Genomic DNA, 8,901 nt, shown 5'->3' on the forward strand with positions numbered 1-8,901 from the left:
GCCTTGTATTGAAGAAAAGGCAACAGTGCTCAGTCCCATGTTGGTATTTCTTTGGTACTGTGGCTTTTGTAAGATTCCTCAACAAAGACAGGATCCAACAGGATAAGGACACTCCACTCCTGTTCCTTTAAAGGACTATCTTTCAAGCTTGAGTGGCTTCTGAGCTGAATGACTGTGAGGAATAACATCCAGAGTTCAAGTGTGGAGGACACCCACGCACATCACTAAGCCGGCAGGGCTGCAGGGATTTATTCTCAGTGCTGTCAGCTTTCTGCTCTGTGAGCACACATGCTCCTTGTGCTGGCTTTGCTCTTCTGTTCCCACACCATCTGCTGGTCCCTGTTCCTATGTAGTTTTTATCCACTTCATATCTTCACTGAGGGATGTCCTTACTCACCTCTCTGAGGGAATTTCTTTGGAGGCCTCAGCTATCCTCACAGGGATCAAATAACAACACACTGTTGTGACTCACCAAGCTAGGATTCACCAAGGGCCATTGTGTCAGTGTGAGCTGAAATTCACCACCACCCCACCCCCCCCCCACCCCCGCCAGTAACCAGGCTAGCCCAGTCTGGAAGCAAATGAAAGCTGTATTTACAAAGCAGAATCTACAATCTATGATGAAATGCAATGAATATGTACAAATATACAAAATTCACAACATTTACAAATATATACAATCAACAGAAAAGCACAATCAATCTCCCTTTGCTTCCCCCCAAAGGGGACCCTTCCCAAAGGGGCCTCCCTCTCCCAGGAGCTTCCCCCCCAGAGCCCCCTTGGACAGAAAGCAGAGTTAGTTAGAGCAGAAAGTTGTTAACTTAGCTGCCAAGGTCAGTGTGTGTTGTCTTCAGCCAGAAGAGACGAAGAAGAAAACAGCAGCCAGACAGCCCAGCAACTGCCCTGACTGCAGAACGTAGAATGTGCAGAGTGCCCCACTTTGTTTTGGGTAATAGTTCTTAAACATTTCTACCTATCCAATGGAAGTGTTTAGAACAATCAGTATTTTGCTTTCTTACACCCAATAGTGACTTATTTACACTCTTTCACTTTTTCTGTTCTGAACTTTGCAAGGAAAAATTAAAAAGACAGTTTCAAACCATCACAGTCCACCCCTTCTAAACAATTCCATTGGCTGATACTACCATTTATCTAATTTAAAATAATATCTACAACAATAGGTGAATAAAGACCATAGTCCATTCCGGCTATCTCAGATGTAGATGATTCAAAAGAGTCAAATCACAGGAAAAACAGCAAACAGCTTGTTTCCTCGCAGATGGAGCGAAGGAAGGAACAGGGACTCTCAGGTGACTCAGGGCTCTCAGGGTTCGTGCACCGTAGATCTCATGGACTCTCCTCTTGGGCGCGATGCTGTATCTGCACAACACTCTGAATTTAACTTCTCTCAGCCAAAGTTAGATTTCTTTGTGGAATGCACTGAATTTCACCATTTTCTTGCATCACCCAATAGGTGTGATCAGGACCTTCAGCAGAAACCACCCCTCGGACAGGTTTGGCCACTCCTGAAGGAGAAAATACCCAAACAGTTTTGCCTAACAGATTCTTTTCTCTGATAACAGGAACTCTATCACCTTCCTCCTTTTGCAACAAATCTGATTGGGCAGGTCCAGCTCAATTCACTGAACCTCTACTATTCACTAACCAGGTTGCTTCCGCTAAATGTTTCTCCCAGTTTTTCAAGGATCCACCCCCCATGGCTTTGAGAGTGGTTTTCAGCAAACCGTTGTAGTGTTCGATCTTCCCTGCAGCTGGTGCATAGTAGGGAATGTGGAATATCCACTCGATGCCGTGCTCTTTGGCCCAGTTTTTTACAAGGTTCTTGAAATGAGTTCCGTTGTCTGACTCAATCCTCTCTGGAGTTCCGTGTCTCCACAGGATTTGTCTTTCCAGACCAAGAATGGTGTTACGTGCAGTTGCATGAGGAACTGGATAAGTTTCCAGCCATCCAGTGCTTGCCTCTACCATAGTCAGCACATACTGCTTACCAGATGGAGAACGAGGTAGAGTGATGTAGTCAATCTGCCAGGCTTCACCATACTTGTACTTGGACCATCGGTCACCGTACCACAAGGGCTTGATCCGCTTTGCCTGCTTAATAGCAGCACAAATGTCACAGTCATGGATGACTTGTGTGATAGCATCCATGGAAATGTCAATGGATCTGTCACGAGCCCATTGGTAGGTTGCATCTCTGCCTTGATGTCCTGACGAGTCATGGGCCCACCGAGCTAAGAACAGCTCACCTCGGTGTTTCCAGTTAAGATCAGGATCAGGATCAGAGTTTGTGCTCACCTGGGAAACTCTTGCAGCTAGATCTGCCTGATGGTTGTGTTGTTGTTCCTCAGTGGCTTTGCTCTTAGGAATGTGAGCATCAATGTATCTCACTTTCACTGGGATTCTTTCAATATGAGTAGCAATGTCTTGCCACAGATCTGCAGCCCAGATTGGCTTTCCTTTTCTCTGCCAGCCATTCTTTTTCCAGTCTTTCAGCCAACCCCACAAGGCATTGGCTACCATCCACGAGTAGGTATAGAGATAAAGCTTTGGCCGTCTCCCACATTCAGCTACGTTAAGAGCTAGCTGGACAGCTTTTACCTCTGTGAATTGACTGGATTCTCCTTCTCTATCTCTTGCTTCTGCAACTCTGTGCGTTGTTCTCCACACTGCAGATTTCCACCTTCGCTTGTTTCCAAAAAGACGACAGGAACCGTCTGTGAACAAAGCATATCTCTTTTCATCATCAGACAGATCACTGTAAGGAGGAGCTTCCTCAGCGCGAGGTACTCTCTCCTCTGGAGGTTTTGCACAGCTTGTGCCTTCTGGCCAGTTTGTGATCACCTCCACCAAACCAGGCCTTTCGAGATTTCCCATTCGAGCTCTCTGTGTTATCAGAGCCATCCACTTAGACCAGGTACCATCTGTTGCATGATGTGGTGAAGAACCTTTGCCTTTGGACATCCAATTCAGAACTGGCAATCTAGGAGCTAGGAGAAGTTGTGACTCAGTTCCAATCACTTCAGAAGCAGCTTTCACTCCTTCATAAGCAGCTAAAATCTCTTTCTCTGTTGGAGTGTAATTTGCCTCTGAGCCTCTGTAGCCACGACCCCAGAAACCAAGAGGACGTCCTCGTGTCTCCCCTGGAGCTCTTTGCCATAAGCACCAGGCTGGACCATTGTCACTCGCGGCCATGTACAGAATGTTCTTAATGTCTGGACCAGTTCGGACAGGTCCCAGACCCATCGCTTGGACTACCTCTCGCTTGATCTGGTCAAAGGCTGCTTGTTGCTCAGGACCCCATTGGAAACTGTTTCTCTTTCGAGTCACATCATATAGAGGTTTCACAATCTGACTGTATCCAGGAATGTGCAGTCTCCAAAATATCACTATGCCTAAGAAACACAGAGTTTCTTTCTTGTTGATGGGATTTGCCATGGTGGAGACTCTGTTTATCACATCCATTGGGATGTGACGGCGACCGTCTTGCCACCACACTCCCAGAAACTGGATTTCTCTGGCAGGTCCTTTCACCTTGTCTCGCTTGATAGCGAAACCAGCTTGCAAGAGAATGTCAATGATTTTGTTACCTTTCTCGAAGACTTCTTCAGCAGTCTCACCCCAGACGATGATGTCATCGATGAACTGAATGTGTTCTGGAGCTCCACCTTTCTCCAAAGGATCATGGATCACTGCATGGCAGATGGCTGAACTGTGAATCCACCCCTGGGGTAAATGATTGAATGTGTACTGAATGCCTTTCCAGGTGAAAGAAAACTGAGGCCTGCATTCCTCTGCTATGGGAATAGAGAAGAAAGCATTAGCAATGTCTATGGTAGCATACCATTTGGCCTGCTTGGATTCCAGCTCATATTGGAGTTCCATCATGTCTGGTACAGCTGCACTCATGGGTGGAGTTACTTCATTCAAGGCACGGAAATCAACTGTCAGACACCACTCTCCATTCTGCTTTCTCACAGGCCAGACTGGACTGTTGAAAGGTGAGTGAGTTTTGCTGATGACTCTCTGACTCTCCAGCTGATGAATCAAGTTTTGAACGGGCACCAAAGCGTCACGGTTGGTTCTGTATTGTCTGTGATGCACAGTTTGAGAAGCAACCGGCAGCTTTACATCCTCTGTCTCATGTTGTCCCACAACTGCAGATTCATCTGAAAGCTCAGGTCTAATAGACAACTTCAATTTTTCTCCATCAATTTCTACAGTTGCTATTCCAAAAGCCCATTTGTAACCCTTAGGGTCTTTAAAACGCCCTTCTCTCAGAAAATCAGTTCCCAAAATACAAGGTGCATTAGGTCCTGTTACAATAGTATGTTTCTTCCACTGCTTCCCAGTTAAACTTGTATCAACCTCTATCTTAAACAACTCTTGAGATCCACCAGTGACTCCCTGAATAGTTATAGATTCTCCCCCTTGATAATTTGATGGTATTATGGTGCACTGAGCTCCTGTGTCAACCAAGGCCCTGTACTTCTGAAATTTTGAAGTGCCAGGCCACTGGATGTACACATCCCAGTAGATTCTCTTATCTCCATTATCCCTTACCTCCCCCTGGCGGAAGGCAGGGCACCCCTAATGGTGGGGATTACCTCCACATGTACAGCTGGCACAACGTCCAGCACCAGAATTAGGATCACTGTTGGAGCTATCAGAGTTGTTCTGGGAAACCGAGGAAGTGACAGCTACACTTCTGGTATTGCTACTTCGGGATCTGCCACTCTGCAGCTCCCGTAACCTCTTGAAAAGATCAGAAGTTGGTTGACCATCCCATCTGTTCATGTTCTCACCAAACTGATCACGCAGAGTTATCCAGATACTGCCACGTGATTGCTTCTGCTGTTTTGGTTTGACCTATTCTGGAATGGCCTCCTTAGAGCACGTTTGTTTCTGACAGCTGAAACTTGTATCCATCTGGAGGAAGAGGAATCAGAATCATCTCCCTTCATCAAGCTGGATATGGAGGTTTTAAGTTCCTCCTTCAGCTCTTTCATGCAATTCTTTATTTCTCCAGACAGAGTTTCAATGGCTGAAACCAAAGAAGTATGTGCGAGACTATCCTCCAGTTGCCTCATCTGGTCAGTGAAATGGCCAACAGTAGGAGGCACTCCACCATAATTTCTTGCCACAATTCTGCTTGCCAGAATAGTAGCATAATTAGGAGGAGCAAGCTTAATGAGCTTTTTTGCAAGGCCTGTTCCAACAGGAATTTCATCAGGATTCAGAGTCTTATGATCTCCATCCATTACTTCTCTCACAGCAAACTCTCTCAGGTGCTTGATTCCCTCATCTATTGTGGTCCAAGGCTTAGGGTTCCATGGTAAATCATCTCTGCTGGAGTACCTCAGCAAGACTGCCAGTAGGAGGCGTGCCCACAGAGAAACTTTACCAATGCACTTGCCTAGGTGCCTGTCTATGCCTGTATCCTTTGAGAGCATCCCCAACTGAGAGGCCGACTTGTCACCTACCACCAATGCTGGGGCTCCCGTATCAAAACACCTGGCTAGCCAAGACAGGACTGGCTCATTATCTCCTCTGATGTAATCCTTCCTCACATGTCTAATTTCCTGTCTGGGTGCATTAGCTGACTGTATGTCATCCTCATCATCATCATCATCATCATCTTGAGGTCGCTGCCCCCATATTCCTATTGTAATCCTCCGCTGAATTTCCTTGAGTTCAGAGGCACTGCCAGCAGTTGCTAATTTACCAGGGTCTACGTTCTGACCTACATCTCCATCATCCATGTGGGGTCTCAAGAGGTCTGCCAGAGTTTTAAGGCTAACCTTCTCTTCCTCACCAGAAGGATCTTTCTTAACAGAGGGACCCTGAGTAGAAGGACCCTCATCTCCATCTGCACCATTTCCTGCAGCATCTGCATCTCCTCCTGCAGCTCCTTTACGCTTTCTGGTGATAGTGGCAATCAAATTCACTGGTTGAGCTTTCACATTCACAGCAGAGTTGGAAGGAGTAGAGGAATTTTGTGCAGGGTTAGCAGGAGCAGAGGGGGTCTGTGCAGGGTTGGCAGGAGGTGTGCTTTGAGATCCTGCAGCCACTGCTGCGTCTGTCTGGGCAGCAGAGGGAGGAGGAGGAGACTGTGCCTCGTTAATGGCGTCTACCTGCACAGCTATGTCTGTCTGCGCAACCATTTCTGTCTGTGTAACTATGTCTGCCTGTGCAGCCATTTCTGTCTGTGTAACTATGTCTGCCTGTGCAACCATTTCTGTCTGTGTAACTATGTCTGCCTGCGCAGCCATTTCTGTTATCTCAGATTCTGGCAAAGGTCCTGCAGCTACTGCTGCTGGCTCTGAGTCAAGGCTGTCGGCATCGTTCTCACAAACCTGAACTGTGATTTCCTGGTCACCGTAATCAGAATCAGAAACCAATTCTGAACCTCTCTGAGCTTTACTATATTTCCTCTTACATCTATGCAGGTTGGAAGAGCAAGTAGCCTTATGTCTTTCTTGACACAGTGCTATCAGCAGCCATATGATTATTCCAAGAAGCAACAAAATTAAGGTTAGCACAAGATATCTAGAGTACCACTGGTTCCAAAAATCCTCTGTAGTTGTAAGAGGAGTAACAAACTCAAATGTGTCTGCTAGCAGATTCATAGTTGAGTTACCATATCTTCTTAGGCCAAGAAGACCACAACAGAATTCAACAACATCTAGTAACTTGTTCTTAACCCAGAGAAATGACTTATATGCCACATATCTCACAATCTTGTCTATCATGCAAGAAATGGCCCATCTGTAGACAATTGCACCGATAACAGATGAAATAGAATGACTCAAAATCCAAACCAGCTTCATTTTGCTTCCTAATCTGAGCAGAAATAAATCATACAAGCAATCGAGCCCCATGTTGGGCGCTAAAAATAAAAATGTGTCAGTGTGAGCTGAAATTCCTCCCCCCCCTGACAATAACCAGGCTAGCCCAGTCTGGAAGCAAATGAAAGCTGTATTTACAAAGCAGAATCTACAATCTATGATGAAATGCAATGAATATGTACAAATATACAAAATTCATAACATTTACAAATATGTACAATCAACAGAAAAGCACAATCAATCTCCCTTTGCTTCCCCCCAAAGGGGACCCTTCCCAAAGGGGCCTCCCTCTCCCAGGAGCTTCCCCCCCAGAGCCCCCTTGGACAGAAAGCAGAGTTAGTTAGAGCAGAATGTTGTTAACTTAGCTGCCAAGGTCAGTGTGTGTTGTCTTCAGCCAGAAGAGAAGAAGAAACAGCAGCCAGACAGCCCAGCAACTGCCCTGACTGCAGAATGCAGAATGTGCAGAGTGCCCCACTTTGTTTTGGGTAATAGTTCTTAAACATTTCTATCTATCCAATGGAAGTGTTTAGAACAATCAGTATTTTGCTTTCTTACACCCAATAGTGACTTATTTATACTTTTTCACTTGTTCTGAACTTTGCAAGGAAAAATTAAAAAGACAGTTTCAAACCATCACAGCCATCTTGGCTTGTGGATGTCATTTTCCAGGAATGGGGTCAAAAAAGAAGCAGCCTGTTTCTTATTTTCTTTCTTGGTACTCCAGGGAATTCACCCTCTGAGTACTGATGAAAATGTGAGTAGGTCACCCCAGAGGGTTCCAGATGTTCACAGCAATCATTCACTGGCTGGCAGGGCTCCTTTGCTTACACCATCCACAAGGATCCTGCAGGACAGGCTTAATCCTGGGCTTGCAGATTTGATTGAGAGTAGCTTTGGGCCTGTCTTCCAGGATCACTCTAGTCCACACAAAGCTAGCTGTGAGATGTTATGCCAATGATGTTTTAAGGTAAAATAAATAAATGGGCACCCTGTGTAACTCCAAAAGCAGTTCAGCCAATGACTCGATGCAAATGCTCCTTTGTTGCAGTAGCCTTTGTTCTGCCCCACCTAGAATGGGCAGAATTTAAAGCTCTATATATTTAATCATGATTTAGCTTGTTGCCACAAAAGAATAAGTAACACAAGGTCCTGCTGTAGCACTCAGAGTGTGCCTAGGGCAGGATTCTCTTTACCACCATGGCCTGAAATAATTAAAATGGTGCTGAAAAGCCACAGGTTAACATCAGTGCTTGGGATGTGTACCAAGGAATGTTATAATTTTAAGGGGTGTTGCTTCTCTGCAGTAAGGACAACGGGATTAGTTTCAGAATTCTTTAGTTTGTAAAGCATTTTGAGGTTTGCTCAAGGTGCCATGTTCAGTCATCAAAACAACAAACTGAAGAATACAGAAGTGTATTTATAACAAGAGTAATGGAGATTTACGGGATACCCATAGCTGCAGTGCTCCCAGCCTAGGAACTCAGTATTGGACAGGGTGATTGAATGTTGGCTTTTCAAAAGAGAGAGAAAAAAACCCCCTCCAAACCCAGAAGAATAATGAAAACCAAATCCTTTCCTCTGGTGAAAAGCCAAACCTGTGTTCTGAAAATGAAATTTTTTTTGGGTTAAGCAGTGAAAAAAAAAAGGGGGGGGGACACACTTGATCTTTGCAGCAGCTTGGATTTATTATTGGAACCAGTTGGCTGCGCCATAGAGGAGAGGAATTTTCTGGTAATTAGAGGAGGAATTTGGGAGTCAGAAGCAGTAGGGTCTCTTTCTGGCTCGGGCAGTAGCACACTATGTAGCCTTGGGAAACGTGCTGCCTCATTTGGACCTTGGCTTTTCCCAGCTATAAAATGGGGCTGAGGAAATAATTTGATCGCACAAACTGCCTGCACTAATTAAAGAACATTTCCACAGCACCTCATGGGCTTTGCTGCTCGAGGATGGACTTTTACCAGCATATGCTTCAAACCTGCTTCCTTCCCACACCTGATTGCCCAGATTCCTGAGACCAAGTGTGGACATCTAATTG

The sequence above is a fragment of the Indicator indicator genome, chromosome 33 (assembly GCF_027791375.1).
Source record: "Indicator indicator isolate 239-I01 chromosome 33, UM_Iind_1.1, whole genome shotgun sequence".
NCBI classification, from domain to species: domain Eukaryota; kingdom Metazoa; phylum Chordata; class Aves; order Piciformes; family Indicatoridae; genus Indicator; species Indicator indicator.